This window comes from Pimephales promelas, chromosome 24 (assembly GCF_988280905.1).
Source record: "Pimephales promelas chromosome 24, fPimPro1.hap1.1, whole genome shotgun sequence".
NCBI lineage: Eukaryota > Metazoa > Chordata > Actinopteri > Cypriniformes > Leuciscidae > Pimephales > Pimephales promelas.
Window position 1 is genome coordinate 19,241,238 of NC_142792.1, and position 21,336 is coordinate 19,262,573.

The following is a 21,336-nucleotide window of genomic DNA, read 5'->3' on the forward strand; positions in this document are numbered from 1 at the left end:
ATACCAACAGATAAAAAATTCAAGACCTGACAACATCTGCAAGAAATCTTATAATGGGCCATGTTTGGAATCTGTAATCCAAAAACAAACATCAAAATCAAAACAAAAATCTGTTTTATTCATTGGGAATCCGCAATGGCCATCCCAGTCCCCAGACCTGGACCCTATAGAGAATGAGTTGGTGAACTGAAGAGAAGCGCCAACATGGATCTGGGAATCTGTAGAGATTCTGTATGAATGGTCTCTGATCCCTTGTCAGGTGTTCTCCAAACTCATCGGGCGTTATAGGAGAAGACTGAGAGCTATTATCTTGGAAATAGGTTGCAAAAAGTATTTAATAAAAAAGGTGCATATAATTGTTTCCAACGTGTTTTGGAGAAAATGTGATTTCCCCCCCAACTTTCAATGCTTTTAGTTCAATGAAAGGTTAGATTTTTGCTGTTCTTACGTAAATAAAATAAAATTAAAAGGAATAGCAATGCAGATTTATTTTTTTACAGTCATCTTTGATCATATTAACCAAGGGGGCAAATTTGTCGATCTAATGTGTTATTTTAAAAAAGAAATTGCTATGGAGAATTTTTTTTTTTATCATTATTTATTTATTAGGTCATCTTACATTTCATGCAGTTGATTGATGACAAACATGAATCAGAGCAACAACTATTGCATCTATTTGATGCTTTTATAATTTAACACAATGATGACTTGAAACGGCTCCTATTGTGCAAAATGTACTTTTATTTTGTGTTTAGACATAAATTTGTGTTGGCAGTGCGAATGATACAAATCCACCCACTCCTTTTTTGTAATCCCCAAGTCTCACTACACATGTAAAAAATATTGTTGGTTTAACTTAAACAAAATAAGTAACCTGTTTGCCCTAATTTTTTTAAGTTCATTGAAATGGAAAAAATGAGTTAATACAATGAAGGAGATTGATTTAATCACTAGAAACTCAAAATATTATATTATCTGAACTACATAAATTAAGTTGATTTGACAAAAGAAAAAATGTTGTGATTACAAATCATGAAAATATATATTTTTTTTACAGTGTAGACATGCCGTTTTGATTCTCTGAGCAGTATGACATCATACTGCTCAGGCCCCGTCATGGTCTCTGACTGACAGTCCTGCATTACCATAGTTTTCTCACTATCCGCCATTTTCTCTGTGCTCGAGCAGCTCAGCCATATAGCTCTTTCTCCCGTCATCCGGGCGACTGAGGACAGAGTGGATTAGCTTTATTTTTTTAAGGTAATGCGCTGCAAAATATATCTAAATTCGTTTATGTCTGCGCAAATCATTTCACTCCAGACTGGTTTGTGAACGAGGGTCAATACAAAGGGACAATACAAAACACAGGCTTTGATAAAAAGTTGTTACTCGAGGATGTATCAGTACCAACTGTTGGTGTTACAGCTTATAGTCTCTGGATCGATACTGGTCAAGGCAGTAATGAAAAGGAGGGAAAGCACTTTATTACAGTTCATAGGAGGTGTTTTACGGATGTAAAGTTCATCGGTTTATTAAGAACCCCCAGAAAAGGTATAAAGTCTGTATATATATATATATGTGTGTGTGTGTGTGTGTGTTTGCTGTTAGTTGTAATGAGTGCTTTTGTGTAATTCGCTGTGTTTGTTGATGATAATGCAAGAGAGAGAGAGAGAGTTTATGGATAAGACTTTGTGCACTTCTTGTACTGTGATTTATTCAGCTCTTAAAGGGAACCTATTATGGAAAATTCACTTTTACATGGTGTTTAAACATAAATGTGTGATGGTAGTGTGTGAGCAAAACCACCCTAGAATGATAAAAATCCACCCAGTGTTTTTTTTTTTTTTTTTTACAATCTCAATAAATCATATGCACTGTCTCAGAACGAGCTGTTCTAAGATTCAGCGCTTTGTGATGTAGAATTGAGCAAGGGGTTTGATTGACAGTGTGGTTGTGGCCTAGACCCCGCCCCCGGTGATCTGTACACCATCCTCCATTGTTTCAACGACAGCCGGTAATGTCTCTTGGAATCATAAGTGTTCTGTCGTGGACTCGTGGGTTAATCCTGTTGTTGTGGCTTAAAAATTAATCCTCAAGTGTGGATCGTCGTCTACTGTTTGCGATCCAACGTCACCTCTAGTGAGTGTATTTTATGATTTTTGAGCAGTCTGTCAGCCAATTCAACAACAAATGCATCTAAAGTTGTTGTCGTCGTAGGATGTCTGTGTATATAATGTAAACCTTGTTTGTATAGTGTGTAACCACACGTTTATAAATATATATATTTAAAGATATTGTATTAAAAACGGCATATAGCTATGTTGTTGTTCTATATATGTTATGTTGTTGTTAGCCATCTTGCCACAGAAGCACCTGTATGACAAGTAAACATGACGCCACAGGTCCCTCTCATAAATGTAATTTCGCTTGTACGTAGCAAACTTTACTCACAGAATGTGTATGTAGTTTCCAAAGGCAGGGCGGGGATATGCAGCTCATTTGCATTTAAGGTGGTATACACCCAAAACAGCTCATTTTTAAACAGGCCCCAAAATGACATTTTCAAATGGTTATAATAAATTAACTGTGGGGTATTTTGAGCTGAAACTTCACAAATACATTCTGGGGACACCAGAGACCAATATTACATCTTGTAAAAAGGGGCATAATAGGTGCCCCTTTAAAGTGATTTTCTGGAGCAAAAATAGATGATTCATCTATTGTGTGATGTACAATAAACTTCCTAAAACTCATCAGTAACGTTTTGGCCACCACTCGGACACGGACAACAGCCTTGCAGTGGATAAAAGCAGGGTTGTCAACTTTGGGACTTGAGCTGGAGTGAGACTTTAAAACTTCAGTCTGCGTGCAGAGAAATTCTTTGGTAACCCTAACCCTAATTTTAAAAATGTCTGTCCTTGTTTGCTTAGTACAAAACCCTGATTTATGGACACACACAAAAAAAGGAAGGGATTGGAAGCGTTTTTATTTTATTTTTTTAAATGTACAATTAATTTATTGATTGAACTATAAAAAATAAAGATAGAGATCAGTAAAATGATCCGAACTTCCCATCACAGGGTGCCATTAAGTGACAGTCTGTGGGCAGTCTTGTTTAGGCCAATAGCTGAAAAAGTTTGGCCAGCATCTGCACTTGAGTGTGGCAGGCTCAACACAATCTGGACAACCTTTGATTATTTGGGGATTTTTAAAATGCCACTTGCCTGATTTGCCAAAACGTAATTTGTACCATGAGCCGATATTTATCGAGCAATTAGCTAGTCCACATAACGCACATCAGACAACGTTTACAATTATAACAATTATATCTCCAAAATCAGCATGATTAAAATGTGATATTAAGTTACTACAACAGTTTAATAAACAATAATTTAATTACATTACAAAATGTTGCAGAATAATGTAATATATGAACGAATAATAGCCTTTAAAGAACCTTTGTGCCAAAAGGGTTCTTTCTTCTCATTATAGAACCTTTTTTAGCATTAGCATTTTTAGCATTTAGAAGTTGAGTAAAGAACCCTATGCTACATAGAACCCTTTTTTTATACTCTATTAGCCTGGTTGAAACCAGACCATTTTCAGTTGTAACTGAGTTGTGGTCTAGCAAAGCGTCATAGACAAATCATTTCCAAAGGGGCGTCACCAATGGACGTCGCGGGTAGACCTAAAACCAATCAGAGTGATGAAGGAGATGACGTATGCAGAGCAGCAGACGTATTCTGATTGGTGCCGCGATTTCGACAGATTGGAAATGGGTTTGAATGAGCTCTTTGCCAGACTAACTTTCAGAGCAAATCTAAATTTGCCGGAAGTTGTCCCAGGCTAATACTCTATGGCTATACTAAAGAAACAAAACAGCCACCCCTCATTTTGTTTATGCTTCTTTGTTTATTATATTAAAGAAACATAACTATACAGTATATAAAAGGACATCTAAACATATTAAAGTTTCGTTTCAAAGACGGGAGAACAGTAAATTTAGAAGACTCTGCCAAAATTACCTTTTACTTGGTTTTCCTCCCCTTTAATACTCCCCAACCGGAAACTAAATAGAAGCCTTGTGTCAAATGTGGAACTTATGTGTGCATATAGCCTATTATTGATGAGCATGAGTTCTTGAAGCTCCGCCCTCTTCTTGAAAAGAGCAGCTCATTTGCATTTAAAGGGACACAAAAATGCTGAGTTTTTGCTCACACCCAAAAATTAGCAAATTTAACATGTTTTAAAAAATGATCTGTTTGGTATTTTCAGCTAAACCTTCTCATACACACTCTGGGGACATCAGACTTATTTTACATCTTGTAAAAACTAGAATAATAGGTGCCCTTTAATTATTTTGGGGGGGGGGGGGGGGTAAGATTCACACACACAAACGTGTTATAAGCAGAATAATTGATTTGCTTTGCATTGGGTTGATTTACCACCTCAGGGTGTGTGTTAATTTTTAAAAATCAAATAGTACATTGTGAATTATTGCACATTCAATTCAACAAAGCTCAGTGTAAACTAGATCAGAAACTGTGTTGAAATTGTTTTCATAAGATACAATTACACTTAAATATCGACTAAATGTTTATTGTTTAAGTATGTTGTGTTCTGTCAGTTCCTTCATTGTCCATGCATGCCAATACTATGTGCATGGTTGAGGGTTGGTCAATATTAAATCAAAATCATGTTGTTAAAATGTTTCTTAAGAGATACAACTAACACATGTACATGACGCACTTCTTAAGACCTTTCATTTTAAAAGTCCATAAAACTCCTTATGGATGTCAAAGTGAAATGTTGGGAGTCTTGCATTCATTCATATATATACAGTTCAGTTTACGGTGGCCAAAATTGCATTGTAAGTGTAAAGAGCAGAGGAGATTCGAAAATAAACTTCGTTGAGGAGAAGGATTTAACTCAGCGATCTGGATATAAACAAGCATCATTAATATTGAAGTTTGTCAGACACGGACTGTTGAATGATGAAGCTGAATAATTGAGTGTTTTCAAAATGGGAGCATGTGTCATAAATCTAATAGATGAGGAGAGTAAGAGCTGTAAAGTTTTTGTTCTTCTGCTATTCTCTGACAAAAAGAGTCAAGATGATCTCAAGGCTGGATCCGCTTGTGCACTCCTGCATGCTTACAAAATATAAGACACGGAACAATATAATATGATTTCATAATTTGTTCAAATCAGTTTAATCTTCAATTTTGTCATCATTTACAGTATCTAGCCTCATACAGTTACAAAGCCACTGACATTCATTGTTCAATGGGACCTGAATTACAAAGCTGTTTTTCCACATAAAAAACTAAATAATATGTGACCAGTTGCGGACAGGCTCCAAAAATTACAACACAATATTATGAATGAATGTTGAAAACGTGGACTACTTTTTCACAAATAAATCAATTGAGAGAATGGCAATTGCGATTGAAACTGCAACTTCCAATTTGTCCCACTGTGTCTTTGATCAACCATCAAATCCAATTCATCTATTTTTTATTATTATTATTATTATTTTACCTTGTGTCCAATGTTTGCCCCAAAATCGTTCGTGCATTTTGTACATTACCTCTGGCAGTTCTGCTCTCCAGAGACACTATTGTATCAAATCTGTCTGTTTTTGAATGAATTCTGTCTAAGTACTGAATTACAGAGGTCTCTTCTCACTGAGCTCTAAAGTACTTCCAATGCACTTTCCTCCTCTCTAATATGTAAAGTGATGATGACAGTCCACTGGCCCACGGGGGCTTGTTCTACCTGCAATGTTAACCTGAACGCTTGGTTGATGGTCCTGCTGACATGCTTCTGTTGATATTTGTGCACGTGAACAGTGAGTCTCTAATTGAAACTTGAGAGCTCCTGCCTCTGGCAGATGTTTTCAGTAAAGGGCCATGGGTTGTTTGGGATTACTCTGGTCCTAAAGAGAGCAGAAGGTAGTGGATCTATGGCAAAAGTGGATTTCTCATTGCACTTGGTGCTGTAAAAGCATGGAACAAGAGTCTTTTTTATTTTATTTTATCTGACAGCCTCTGATGTCCTTTACCTGCGCAATTTCCTTTGATGTAATCTGCAATTTTCTGTAACTCCAGCTTCTCATGTGTTATTTAGTACTGAGCGTGGATTTAAAAGGGGTACTTGCACACGATGCAATCATCTGAAGCCCATTCGACCGAAAGAGTCTTTAAAATCTTCATGTCTTAAAAATATAAAGAAGAATGTGGTCAAAGGGGAATGGATATCCATTTGATGTCTCACGATCCCTTGTGAAAAAAGAAGTACACTATGACATACTTATTGCAGAGATAATATAACGTTAGGACTGAATGTATGTTTTTTTGGACACTTAATTGCATGCTAAATGCAATTAAATGACAAAATATGCCTACCGTAGTTTAAATACTAGGGGCTGTTTACCTACTCCGTCTGTTTATGTGTTTTGGCCGTTCATTTACGCAAGCTTTTAAAAATAGATTTTTGAAAACGATAGCATCGTCGTCTTCATGTAAAACGACAAAAATGCAAATTTGTGAAAACGGTATGTCATGCACAAGTGTATTACGCGTTCAGTCTATAGGTGCGTGATGTTTCTTTACAAAGTGACATAACCGACAACTGGCCTGGCATGAATAATACAGCGTTTTAATGGGGCTGTTTACACAACGCCGTTTTCAACTAAAAACGTAAAACTTTTTTATGCATTTTGGCCGTTCGTTTACGCAACAACAGCGTTTTCAAAGAGGACGTTTTTGAAAACGGTCACTGTGTAAACAAAATAAATGTGAATCTCTGAAGACGATGACGTCGTGCACATGCATATTACATGTTTAGTCTATAGTGTTTCGACCATCTAATGGCCTGGCAGCAGAATACAGTGTAAGTAGTCTTACTGTAAGTAGGATTTAAAAATATCTTATACATGTCAGGTGTATGTTCTGTTTGGTTTGCCATTTTTTGTGTTTGGTACCCGTGTTTCCATTCAGTTTAGTCCCCTCCCTAGTTAGTTACCATAGCTACCCATTGTTTTCACCTGACTCATTTAGTTTCCTTAGTTTGTCCCTATAGACCTGAGTTTTCTGTTCAGTTTGTTGTTGCAAAGCTACTTATAGTCAACAGAATGTTCAAAAGGGACCAGAAAAATAAAGTTTTCCCGTCGGTTCTAGTTTGTATAGAAGTTTGATGTACTGTATGATATATGACAATGGACCATTCGCGATAGGCAGGAAGGAAGAGACTGTCTGATCAAAAAGTTAAGTTATCATATCTCTCTCTATTAAAGAATTTATGAAGAATTTAAGTTTGAAACTATTGCAAATTTGCACGTAAATATTAAAGTTATCGATTACAGCAATGCCGGACAGTGGCCCCAGGTGGTGTGTCGAAGATTTGTCCTGAAGAAATCAATGTAACTATCAAGTAATAAAATTAGTGCTGAGCAACGATCAGATCAATACATAATATATGAGTGTGTAATGTATACTTATTTTTAATAAATATGTGCATGTATATATATGAACTACTGTATGTACATGCATGTGTGTGTATATCCAAATTATTATACACAGTCCACACACATATATATTATGTAAATACAAACTATTATTTTGGATGCCCTAATCGTTGCCTACACTGTAAAAAATATTGTTGGTTTAACTTAAAAAAAGTAACCTGGTTGCCTTAAAATTTTAAGTTCATTGAAATAGAAAAATTGAGTTAATACAACGAAGGAGATTGATTTAATCATCAGAAGCTCAAAATATTATGTTATCTGAACTACATAAATTATTTAAGTTGATTTGACAAAAGAAAAAAATGTTGTGATTCCAAATCCTGGAAATATATATATTTTTTACAGTGTAGCACTAAATAAAATGCAACTATCCATAATCATGCATATTTTCAATATAATCACAGATGAATTAGCCATTTTGGTAAAACTTTATTTCGATATTCCAGCAACATGTCATCTAACTCTCATTCGAGTATTATTAATTTGTTTAAACACCTTGTTTCACGGGCAGAAAGAATACATCAATTTGGACCTGGAATGCATTTTTCCATTATGTATGGTATTTTTACTTATGGTATGCATAAGTATTAAATTTCTCTATGTGATACTTAGAGAAAGGGGAAAAATATCAGAAATCTGGATTTCTAAATGTAGGAATTACATTTAATGTAAGTGCAGAGAAAGCATCCAAGGCATATAATCAGTTATCAGGTGCATATTAAAATGCATTTATACACTAGAGTAACAAATATCACTATACTGGCATTCCTTCATCCAACACCTGAGAATCACATACATTGTTTGAATTACCCGGCCAATTCTTTAAAAGTTCTGCCGTGTAGCGTTGTTGCGCTATATCAACAACAAGGTGACAAGCATATGAGAGGAGCAAAAGAAACAAATCTATGTTCCAAAAGGAGACACAAATGAATACAAATGACATCTCTCGCTGCAAGCATGAGGCATAAATCAGGTTTGGATTAATATTGAAGGCAGACTCCCATTTTTTACATTAAGTTAGATGCTCAAAGTGGGGACCATTATAATAACAAACTCAGTGCTTAGTGTGCTAACTTAATAGTGTGCTCCGTCAGTGTCAGGTTTGAGGTGAACTTGAGGAGGAGGACAGGGTTGAGGAAGAGACGATGAATGCCCTTGTAATCCACCTCTAAAGTCCACCCGTATATGGAGCACTTAGCCTGAATACATCCACTTAGGAAGTTTCTATCTAAATAAATGAACCCCAGCATAGCTAAAGTTTATTCGACCGCAAAACGAAGTTTCATAGACAGAGAGTCACTTAGTCACTCAAAGCCTTGCAGGTTTTTAAATGTGGCAATCTTTGAGAGTTGCCGTTTTTTTCTGCTTCAGTGATGGAGAATCACACTCTGTCACAACACAATGTCACATCGTGGTAAACCACACACTGACCGAGCATCACATAATAAGCCCCAGTTGAATACCTCTCTGCCTCTACCCAGCCAAGATATTCCCTGCTCCTAAAAATAAACGCTGAGATGTCCCTCTGCCGAAGATCAAGAACCCCGGTGCCATGGTGTGACGTGCCGCCGAAGGCTCCAGCTGTCTGGAGCCAGTGTACATCCCCAGTCGTCTGTAACAATTACTACAATCATTAATATTAACGAGCTTGCTTTCATGGTCGCAGGACAATAACAATGTGCAACGTGGTCACAGCCGTGTGAAAGTCACTTTTTACACTTTTTGTTTTTGTAAAGGCGGCCCATTTTACCGGTCATTTCCTATTAATGCATCATGGAAAAAAAAAAACACTAAGTTCTACTCAGTAATACTGTATTTAAAGGATTTATGAAGCATTTAAGTATGAAATTATTGAAAATTTGCATGTAAATATTAAAGTTATTATTTACAGTTTTGTCGGACAGTGACCCCAGGTGGTGTGTCGAAGATTGTCTTGAAGAAATCAATGCAAAATGCAATTAATACAATTAGTGCTAAATGCAATTAGTACAAAAAATATGTACGTGTACTGTATAATTATTTTGTATATATAAATACACACATATGCATATACATGTTTAAGAAATATTTTGCTTCTATATAATTTTGTATATTATATATAAATATACATATTTTAAATATAAATAAAAAATGGCTTGAATATATACATGCATGTGTGTGTATATATATATATACAAAATAATCATACACAGTACACATATGTTATGTAAACACAAACTTTTATTTTGGATGTAATTTTGTATCATTGCCCAGCACTAAATAAAATGCAACTAAACATAATCATGCATAATTTCAATGTAATAGATGAATTAGCCATTTTTAGCAGATGGCAACATGGACATGTTACTTGACATGTCCTTATATCGAAAAATTACCAGATTGGATACACATATTACATTTAATAATCTGTTGATTTGGTACTTAATGTAAAATATGAAGCAATCTTAAAGCAAAAACAGTTGACACAAACATTTGAATAGGTTTATTACACAAGTCTGGGTAAATTCATTGTGTCTATGGATATAATGTAAATTGCTCATCCTTTTCTTTTTTCAAAACAAATACACTGGCAATGCCTCTTACTGTAATATCATTTCAAACTATCTTGCTGAGCAAACTAAAACTGTTTAATATTACACAAAAGCATGAACATTATAAGAAGGCAGAGCGAATTTGATAGTGGCATCTCTGTGGCCCACTGGGATTATTTTCCTCTATCCTCTGTAATGTATGGGAAGCATGCGAATGTTGCATGCGTTTGGTTCGCAGTCCTTTGAGTGGAAGAGCTCATGTCAGCTCTGCAGAAAGTGCGGTTCTGTTGCTGAGGCAACCCCGAGCTACAGTCGGTCTGGTGATTGGACTTTGGGGAGAGCAGCCAGGTGTCACTGCAGCTTTTAGTGAAGACATGTTTTAGTGATTTCCACACTAATGATCTTTTTCACTTCAGATTGTAGAAGTAGCAGTAAAAAAGTCAGGAATTCTGAATGAACCACTTAATTTTGGTTTTTGGGGAACAGACGCCATACACTAACGCCACACAATATTTCGGGTTGGGAAAAACATTTGGAGGTAACTAAAGGTAGTGATGCTTAACATTCTTCAATTTTTACAATTGTTTGTAAGCTCAGGGAGAGTAATGAGCAGTAATTTAGCAGTAGCACTAGCAATGTAGCTTGATAAAATGTTTTATAACATTGATTTATCATATTTGTCTCATTGTAATGTGCTCAAAGTTGTACTAAGTCTGTTAAGGCAATAATCAAATCTGCAAGTCAGTTTGTTTAAAAAAAAACTTTCACCAATTTATTTCAGTCATTACTTATTAGTGTTCCCACACTGCTTTTTCCCCGATGCCGTTATGCTTGTTATTGTTTTCTGTTTTAATTAACAGTAGTTCATATAAAGTTATTTCCAGTTTGAAGCTGCGAGCAAGATCCTCAAACTTTTTATGCCAAGTGCTGATTTTATTTATTTATTTATTTATTTATTTTAGGCAACTGCTATGGAAGCTTGTTTCTGCCACGAAATAAAAACTATTTTGCAATAATTCGGACTTTTTTTCTCACAATTGTGAGTTATAAAATCAGAATTGCGGGATATAAACTTGCAATTGTGAGTTTATGTCCTGCAATTCTGACTTTATAACTTGCAATGGAAAGAAGCTTCCATAATTTGCTGTGTAAAGAGTGATAGATTGTATTTAGTTTTTATTTCATTAAGTATAATTATCAATAAATAGCAACTTATTTATAATAAGTCCTAATAATGATAGATGGTATTCACACAGAGTGTAAACTGGAGTAAAATATGCTTTTTGTACTAAAGATACTGTAAAATATCAGAGCAAAAGTGGGTTAATGAAAAAAAAATAGCCTTTGGCAAACAAAGTCATACCTTTTGATATCATTTTTATAATGTTGTATATTTAAAAATGAATTTCCCCCTCAAAGAACTTTAATATAGTTAATATTTTTGTTTGTAACTTGTCATGTATCTAACTGCCTCTCCATAAGGGTTTTGTCACTGCAGTGCAGACATATTTCACTGGGTTATGGTGCCCCCATTGGTGCTTGTGTGTATTGCACTTTTAATAATACCTCAGTGCAAAATTTACATGAGGATGCTGCAACAACAGATTACAAACTACTTTAAATTATGAGTAGCTTGTAGCTTGGCAGGCTACAGATTTAAAATAGCAACTCGAACACTAAGATGTCAACCCTGCACATTAAGTTATTTTAGCCTTTGCTTTTCAGTGAGAGTGCTATGACCTTGACTTGTGAGATTGAACGCTTGTGATATTTGAAAAGCAGCTTCACTCCTGAATCTCTGAGTTTGCTTTAGTGCAGAGCGTTGGAGATGGACGACATAGAAAATTAAAAAAAGATAAACATGCAGGTTGACCTAAGGAGCTACTGCTGTGCAGTTGGATGAGTTGCCTTTAAATTTGTCCAGGGACATTGTAGCGAGAGTTATAATACACCTGCCAGTCCCGGTAAGGGTTGGGCCTCTGACAGGAACATTCTGTTCTCCATTTAAACACAAAGTGCCATCAGAGTGGAACAGAGTGGGAAAATGCTTCCATTCTCCTCTGAGTATTTCAGAAGACCTCTCCAGAGAGAAAGAGATAGCTCTGGCATATGGAGAGAGCATTACAATGCTTAGAGAGAGAGCGTGACAGAACACAGAGAAAGAAAAACACTTCTTACTTCCATCTCTCTGAGCGGGGTCTCAGTGGAAGGCAAATTGATTGTCTCATCTGGTTGGAAAAAGTAGAATCTTTTTCTCTGGAAAACTTGTCCTTAAGTCTCCATTGACAAATTAGGTATTGATTAGTTGTTTACAGTTTAGAGACCACTGCCAAGTACATGACATATCTCGTGGTGGTCCACCCAAAAACATATAGCCATGCCCCAAACTCACACCAATGGTTGAGCCAATTGCTGTTTTTGGTCTAGTCAAGATGCCCAACCGAAAAGAGCAGAAGTTTTGAGAGTGCCACAGAGCCAGAAGCTGTGTCCCATGTACAAAACAGTGCTATATCAGTGGTAGAAAGGTGCATTTTTTAAACCAATTTGTTTTTTAATCAACAAAATTTCCATGAGTAATGGCACAAAATGATTCCCTTAAAATTTGAGTTAAAATTCCTAACCGTTTTGTTATAGTCTGACATTAGCTAGCTTGCTTAACACTAAGTGCCAGGATTCATTGCCACTACAGATAATTATGAAATGTCATTATGAGTGTGGGGCATATCCGATTATGGTAATTAACTTTTGATGGTGGGCTATGATCCTGACATGTCAAGTGATGTATTAATTTACAGATTGTGGTGTTTGAGGTTGGCACCAGTTAGCATTAGCATCCATAGCTTAAAAAAACATATTACCATAATTCTAACATTTAGTGGGGTTTATGCAAGAACAAGAAACAGTTATTTTTGTTTTATTATGAATAAAACAAGAAAACAGATAAATAGATGATTTTATCTAAGAAGCAAAATTGTATTCTTTATAAAAAATGTATATTATATATATTTTTTGCAGCACTGAACAAATGTTGATGGTATGCTGAGGTGCCAATCAGTGGTGTGTTTCCCACAATAATTTTTGTCCAAATATGGCCACAGTTTCGTTGTTCATTTTTACCGTTATTAGCATAGTTTAATGAGTCTGTGTTTCCCAAAACCATGGTTCCATTGAACATTCGCAAACAGCATCGCAAAGTTGCGTGGTAGGAAGGAACGACAACTCTTGACCTGTGGTTAGAAGCATTGTTTGTATGGAAAGTGGACTTAATAAATCCTTATCTTGAGCAAAATTAGCAAGTTGACATTCAGTACTATTTATATCTTTCATTTTGAATATATACAAATTTAATTTACTTATTTTAGTTTGTCAAGAGATTTAAAGAGTATGCATGTGTGAATGTGCACTAGTACATAAGATGGAGCCTATGATTGAATCTGGATAAAAGGCCAGATAACTAAAAAGGAGGATTAGTCCTCAGATGCCATGTCCGTAATTTATTACAACTATGGAACGCTATCTCATGACCAATTCGTACGAAATCGTACAAGTGAGTAAAAGGTGGCTAATTCGTACAAATTTGTATTACCTCACTCGTCTGAATTCGTCTGATTTCTCCAAACCCCAGTGACGGTAGTTTTAGGGGCGGGGTCAAAGGCAGGTCATTCATATGATTTCATACGAACTGGGCAACTCTTTAGCAAAAATCTTACAAATTCGTACGAGTGAGGTCATTTAAATTTGTACGAATTATCTATCTTGTAAAATTCGTTTGAATTGTCATAAGATTGGGTTGCAAATATCTCCCATTAATTCAATCTCAATCAAATTAAAGCAGCTGTCAGTAACTTTTTTAAGTTAAAAATAATCCAAAATAATTATTAAAAAAAAAACAAAAAAAAAACATATTGTGCCAGTGGTCAAAACTATCTGCTTGCAATAGCTAGATTAAAAACGGTTAGAAAGAGAAAGAAACCGTCTCATGCGAACACAAGGATTTAAAGGGATAATTCACTTTGAAATTAATGTTTGATATGTTTTAGCTTACTTTAAGGGCATCCAAGATGTAGGTGTCTTTGTTTCCACAGTATTTTCAATTTTGACATTTTTCAGTCAAACCGTTGTTGTCTATCAGTCATACACTAGAGGCTAAGGGGGTCCACCAAAAAGCATGCACAGAGAAGTCAAAATTAAACATGATTTAATGACTCGTAAATGTAAGTACACACTGATGGCCTAAGATACGAAACGAGCGGTATTTGTGAGAAAACTAACATTTATTTATATCGTTTTTACCTCGTGTAATCACAGTGACGTCCAAGTGATCTGAATCAGTTGTGCAATGTCCAACTGAACCGAACTGAATCAGTTCCATGTTACGCCGGAAATGATCGCTTGCGTGTGACGTCACTCAATATTTACACGGAGATTTCGGAAGTTTTACCTTTTACTAAACATATTTAGATATACCGAAATCATCTTCCATTGCGGTTTCCCGTATATCTAAATATGTTTAGTGAAAGGTAAAACTTCCGAAATCTCTGCATAAACAAAGAGTGACGTAGCGCCGAGCGCCCGTGCCGTCAGATAATTTTGTCATGGCTATGATTACAAGAGGTAAAAACGATATAAATACTGTTCGTTTTCTCACACAAACCGCTCATTTCGTGTCTTAGGCCATCAATGTGTACTTACATTTATGAGTCATTAAATCATGTTTAATTTTAACTTGCATGCTTTTTGGTGGACCCCCTTAGCCTCCAGTGTATGACTGATAGACAACAACGGTTTGACTGAAAAATGTCAAAATTGAAAATACTGTGGAAACAAAGACACCTACATCTTGGATGCCCTTGAGGTAAGCTAAAACATATCAAAAATAATTTCAAAGTGAACTATATCTAACAAAGTTTATCATGTCGAATGCTTTTTCCCCCTTAGTTGATCAGAACAAAAGTGGATGTTACTTACTTGTTCAGAAGACATTTTCCAGGGAAAATTCTTATGTTGGTCAAACTTTCAAAAAGTGAATCTGTGATTCTGTATGACAGTATCCACACAATGCAGTGACACTGTGTTCATCCACGCTGTTTCATGCCGATTCACAACCCACGTAAAAAGGATAATTTCGCGAATAACTGCATTTGCTGATTTCGAACAGAGATGGTGACAAAGAGGAAAAGTTGCGGACTGCAGCTTTAAGTAAAATAAGTTATTACTCCACCACTCGCGTGACATCATTAACCAATGTGAATGAATGACAAATTTGCGACAGTACGGTTTTGGGACACAGTCTTGATTAGCTATCAAGAATCAAGAATCGTAAAATGATAGTTAAGCAGCGGGTTACGTGGTTGTACAGGAAATGCAGCCCAGGATGGTTTGACGGTATTAGAGCCATTCTGGCCATTTTTAAAACTGGTCAGACTCAGAGACCGAGCAGTTAAACAGGACCAGTAAACCACCTTAGGCTGTATGGGCTGATCTTCTTGGCAGGGAAACGTCCTCCATTCCCAATGAGGAGATAAAAAGAAGTCAGGGGAATAGGGTCAGATTTAAGGAGTAGATTCTGATCTGGAAGCTCAGCACATTTTCAAGAAGAAGGCTTGTGGCCTGATGCTGAAATGCAGGCATATCACAGAACCCAGATCCGACAGAGAGGCTTAGCGAAGCATTACTCTAAATACATAAATAATGCTCTCTTCCCCTACAGCCGCATGCCACGCTCATTTATTGTCTCAATAAAGCTTGTCTGTGAGTCTGAGCCCAGGTTATCAGTTACAGAACATCTTAACTGGGTCAAGACCATAGGGGCCTATGAGACCGGTTTCGGCCTATTCTCCGTCTTCAGAAGATCAAGGGCAGGTGGGACAGAGGCAGAGCATGATGCCTAAAAGAGATCTTTAGAGGACTACGTGTGCAGCAGGACATTTATCCAATTTAGTATCTTTAAATTAAGTTGAGCAGCAATAGCAGTAAGATTGCAAGACACTTAAAGGATTATTCTTTTAATGAAAAAAGTTAAAAGAACATGTCATGTGTTTAAAGTGCTTTTAATATTGGTATAATTGAAAATAAAACCAGTTTTGTTATATTTTTGTTTAAATTTGACACATTAATGTTAATGTGTAGAACACATACTGACTGCAAGAATAATTATGGATTTTATAAAATGTTCTGGTGTTTTTGTTACATAACTAAAAGGATATGATGCATATTTTTAAAGTTATTTGACTTTAGGTTAAAAACTAAAAAATGACCTACATTAAGTAACATTCTGGCTTATGTATATGGAAAATATATAAAATATATAAAGTGGAAGAAAAAAAAATATTATAAATAAATTTTGAATTAATGTTTTTGTCTTTGCAAAAGAAATTGGTCCATTAATGTTAAACCAAAATTTAGAGTTTGAACCAAACCATAGATATCATTTGAGAAAGCCTTTTTAAAGCCTATCATTTTTTTATTTTTTTTCCTGTGGTAAAAAGGAATTACTCTGATTGCTACTGGTTATTTTCAAATTCTTGTTTGTAATATTTATTTTAACCATACAAAAAATTGTGAGATTTTTTTCTATTAAAAATTAATATATGCTAGTAAACGAGGGAAAACATGCATCATCATTTAAATAATGTTGATAACAAGAATTGGGTGAGTTAGTTTCTTTAAGATTAGGCTGCAATATGTGTGAGTTTGCTATGGTTTTGTCACATATGAGTGTTAATGAAGACAGATAACGTGTAATTACTGATCTAAATGGTTTTGCAAAGGTACATTTAAATTGTACAACTGATCTCTCAGCACCTTCATTACAAACATATCAGGAAGTAATAAATCAGAGGAAATGTGTACTTCAGATCTGCACTCTGCAGTACAAGAGATGTGTGAATGTGTGCTGTTTACACCTCAGTAATGTGTGAATTGAGCTGTAAAATGTGCATGGACATGGGGTCAAGGGGTAGATTTAGAAATTCTCTCCCCATGGGGCAAGAAAAGAGAACACAGGAAGTCAAAATGTACACTAGAAAAATACTCTTTTTTTATTGCCGCATTACGTGAAATCATATACCTGTTTATGTTTTACCGTGTATTTTATTTTTATTTGAATGCTGTTTTTTTTAAATGTGTAAAATTACTTTATAAAAATGAATGGGATGAGGGAGAAAAAGTAAATAAAAAAATTAACATTTTTTTTATAACCTCATGAATAGGATGTACATTAAAGTTCTCTGTCTACATATGTGAATGAATGGGAGCATATGTCGTTTTTCTCACTTTAATAAAACAGAAACTGTGTATGCCACAGGGAACTTCTTCAAACTAGATATTATTACTTTCCTTTAATAATAACAGACTCCTTTAAAACAATTTCAGTGCCACCAAGCCCATAACAGGGATCATATAGCTCCACTGACATTACCGCAGGGTGTTGAATTACTACATGTAAATTGATCCAGGATATAGCTGTGAAGTAGTCAGCATCTTAAGGCAGATAAGCATTAGACTGCAATGCAGAAGAAAAAAAAAACACCATGAATCATTTAATGATATTTTTTTTCTTTTTCTGTAAACATTCTTAAGACAAGATAAATAAATAAAAAACTAAAGATCTCTTTTTTGATTAAAAGAAACAGTAAATTTTACAACCTTCATGAAATAACCTTTTAACTGAATTAAATATTCTTAATATCTTAGAAAAAAATCCTCAAATAAATATATCTTGTTTTAAAATCACTATACAGTAGAATTATATATGTATCAAGTCAAGTCAAGTCACCTATACCACAAGTTATAAAGTGTTTTTCACAATGCAGATTGTTTCAAAGCAGCTTTACAGTGATAACAGAAAAAAATGTCTGTTTCTTTAGTACAGCAGATCTAGAAGAAAAGTCCAGCTTAAGTTCAGTGATGGTTCATTTCTGTTGTAAAAAAAGTTAGTAATTTAGTTCAATTATCTATACAGCCACTCTGGGAAAACAGTGATGTCATCGTCCAGCTCAGTTCAATTCAGACATAAAGGTGTCAATGCAGAAAGATCAGTAATATTTGTTGAATATTATATGTCCCCAACTAAGCGAGCCAAAATGTCCCCAACTGAGCAAGCCAAAGCCAAAGGTGTCAAAGGCAATAGTGACAAGGAACCAAAACTCCATCAGATGACTGAATGTATATACAAATTCACGTGTGACATCTCTTGATGACGCGTTTACTGGTGGCAAGGGCGGGCAAATCTATCACTTAACCCTTGTGCTGCATTAGATTTTTAACACCGTTGAGTGCATTAAGGACCAAAAATGGCCACATATTAAACATTGCCTAAAATATTATATATTATTATTATTTTCCACTTTTACCAAGTTAAATCTTTTAACCAGCATCAGTCCTCATCATAACTACCAAAAATGTATTCAATTTCAGGATTTTAACCCTTTAATTACCAGTTTTGTTTGCGAAACCATCGATTTGTATAGGAAAAAACACAAAAATTCAATTATTTTCAATAAACTAAATGCAAAGAGAAAACTTTAGATTTGGATTATCACAGTCCCACTTTGCAAAAAATCCCACTTAGCGCGTTAGAGACCAAAAATGGCCACCTATTAAACATTGCCTATTGCCTAAAATAAGGTGCATTTCCACCCATAGGGAATAAATATGTAGTGACGTCATCTGGTGGAATACACTATATAATGCAAATATAATGCTTTTGCTTCAAAATGAAAGGATGTTTGTGCAAAAATCATGTTTCATGTATTACTGACAGCCTCAGATTTAAACAACGTTTTAATGGGTTTCAATAGGCCATTTTTGGTTTTTATGGTGCTGAGTGTTACTATTTGATCTACACAGTGTGTGTTATACTTATTTTGCAAAATGGGATCACATTTTTTACATGTATCCAAAAAGTCACAATTTTGCCAAATTTCATACCATTTGCATTAAAACAGCCAAAATGGTCAAAGAAATTAAACTGCAAAAGACCAAAAATGTCCCTAATGCAGCATAAGGGTTAAATGAGATCTCAGCAGTGGCAAACAAAAACAATCTCAATTCCCAACTGACAAAACAATTCTTGTCCGAGAAGCCGTTTCACTAGGCTAGTACATCACAATAGGTTAGAAAGACTATCGCAATTAAACATATTAAGATATATTTGGAAAACAAGCCAAAAATATGAATTAAGGACATAACTTTTCACAGTGTTGCCTCACACTGGAGTCACTTTCCTTGCAGATACTATGGTTTGCACCGACAGACTTTTAAATGATTTCATTCCGCGTGGCCCGTGTAGGGGTTGACATTTCCACTGTTGGCTCGGAGCTACTCCTGTTGCAAGGGGGAAATGTCAGCACGCATCTGTGAGTCCATGATATCACTCAGGGTGAGGTTTGCAGATGCTGGGCTGCAAGCACCGGTCCGCACGGGCCCACGGCGGAACCAAACAGACAGACAGTCTCGGCAAACATCGTCGTGCCAAATGCTCCTGCCAATTAGGGTTCAGCCTGGCATTTACCAAACAGCAGCAAGGATAAATACACTGTCTCCTCCAAACAGAACAAGGGTCTGTAAAAAATAACTAATTTTAGACCTGAGCAATAACTAGAGATCTGGATATCTAACCTGATCTCATGGCAATTTGTCATTTTCAAGGTGGCTAATTCGTACGAATTCCTACGACCTCAAGGGCCGTACACATCAGGATGAAATTTGGCGCACGTTATTCACCAGCACTTTTCAATGCGTTTTTTGTGTTCACACCCAAGCGATTTTCGCTGATGATGAGCCGAGTGAACATGCAAATTCATTCCCTGACATTAGATGGCGCCCATTTGCTCTGCAATACCACTCCATATCAGTTTTCTTTTATCAAGATGTTTGTAGTCGCTGTCGCGTTTGTCACATAGTTCTTTATGTTCTAACACCATCGAGACCAGCAGCTCTACATTCATTTTGCCTTGCATCTTCCTCGTCTTATTTCTTCCTGGCAGTGTAGACCATAGATATCCATAAAAAAGCCTTTATTATTGATATCTATGGGTGCAGACGGCGTTACGTATGTGTGCTCGGCAAGATTGTGTTTGAGTGCCCCCAAGTTGTGTTTTACTGTAACTTCAGAAGCTCCAAACACGTGAGCAAAAGCGGCAATCTCATTGGTCAGATAGTTTTTGATGCGACACTTCAAACAAAAAAACGAACCCGAGACGTTTTAAAAAAAAAAAAAGATACTTTTACAAATTCGTACTACTTGGTTGTGAGATAGTGGACTTCGGCGGAGGCAACCGTCCTCCGCTGCGCGTCGAAACCTCGTCCATTAAAACCTGACAATGGACACCTCGTCGGGCATTAACCCTTACTTAGTACAGTCAAAGTAATGTACATACAGCACATTTAATATTAGTTACAAAACGAATAATGAACTACACTTCTACAGCATTTATTAATCTTTTTTCATGTTAATTTTAACATTTACAAATACATTATTAAAATCAAATTTGCATTTGTTAATATTAGTTAATGCACTGTGAACTAACAACAGAACAATGAACAGCTGTTTTTATTAGCGAACGTTAACAAAGATTAACAACTGCTGTGTTAGTTTATACAGTAACTAATGCTTACAAATGAAACCTTATTGCAAAGTGTTACCATTATATCTTTACTACCTTTCTGGGGCTTGAAGGTGGTAGTTGCGTAGCTGTCAATGGAGCTACAGACAGCTCTCTGATATAATAAAAAATATCTTAATTTGTGTTCCAAAGATGAACATTTGTTTGGGTTTTGGAATGACATGAGTGTGAGTAATTAATGACGGAATTGTTGGGTGAACTAACCCATGAACCAGATAAGTATTTATAACCCAGTTTTATTATATCTTTATAACATAAAATGTAGGGAAGGAGTTTTGTATATGGATTGTGAAAAGTAGTTTAAAGATGGCAGACTTTTAAAGGCGTAAAAAAAAATGGCATGATGGAATTGGTGTCCAAAAAATTCAGGTTTGGCTGGTTAGCTCATGCTCATGGTAGTATATACCATTACTACCATTTGGACAAAAGGTTTCAAAATCAGCCATATATTCTTTCCCCGATGTACAAGATGTACACTTATGCGAGCTCATTGGTGTTCAGTTCTGCTGCCAAATTGTTTTAAGCCAGTCACCTGAACTTAAATGTCATATCGAATGACAGAGCCATGGGGAAATGGAGAAAGATGTTCTTAACAGCCAAATCCTGTAGTACAACATCTAGCAGAGGCTATCTGTGCTATGCTAACAAG

The 21,336-nt window shown here is 35.7% G+C and overlaps 1 protein-coding gene and 1 pseudogene across 2 annotated transcripts in view; both read left to right on the plus strand.

Annotated features, from left to right (window-relative positions):
* The window catches only part of tafa5a (TAFA chemokine like family member 5a), a 165,390-nt gene that overhangs the window by 117,147 nt on the left and 26,907 nt on the right, over nt 1-21,336 (plus strand). The window lies entirely within an intron of this gene.
* On the plus strand, nt 205-12,206 carry LOC148965218 (uncharacterized; annotated as a pseudogene).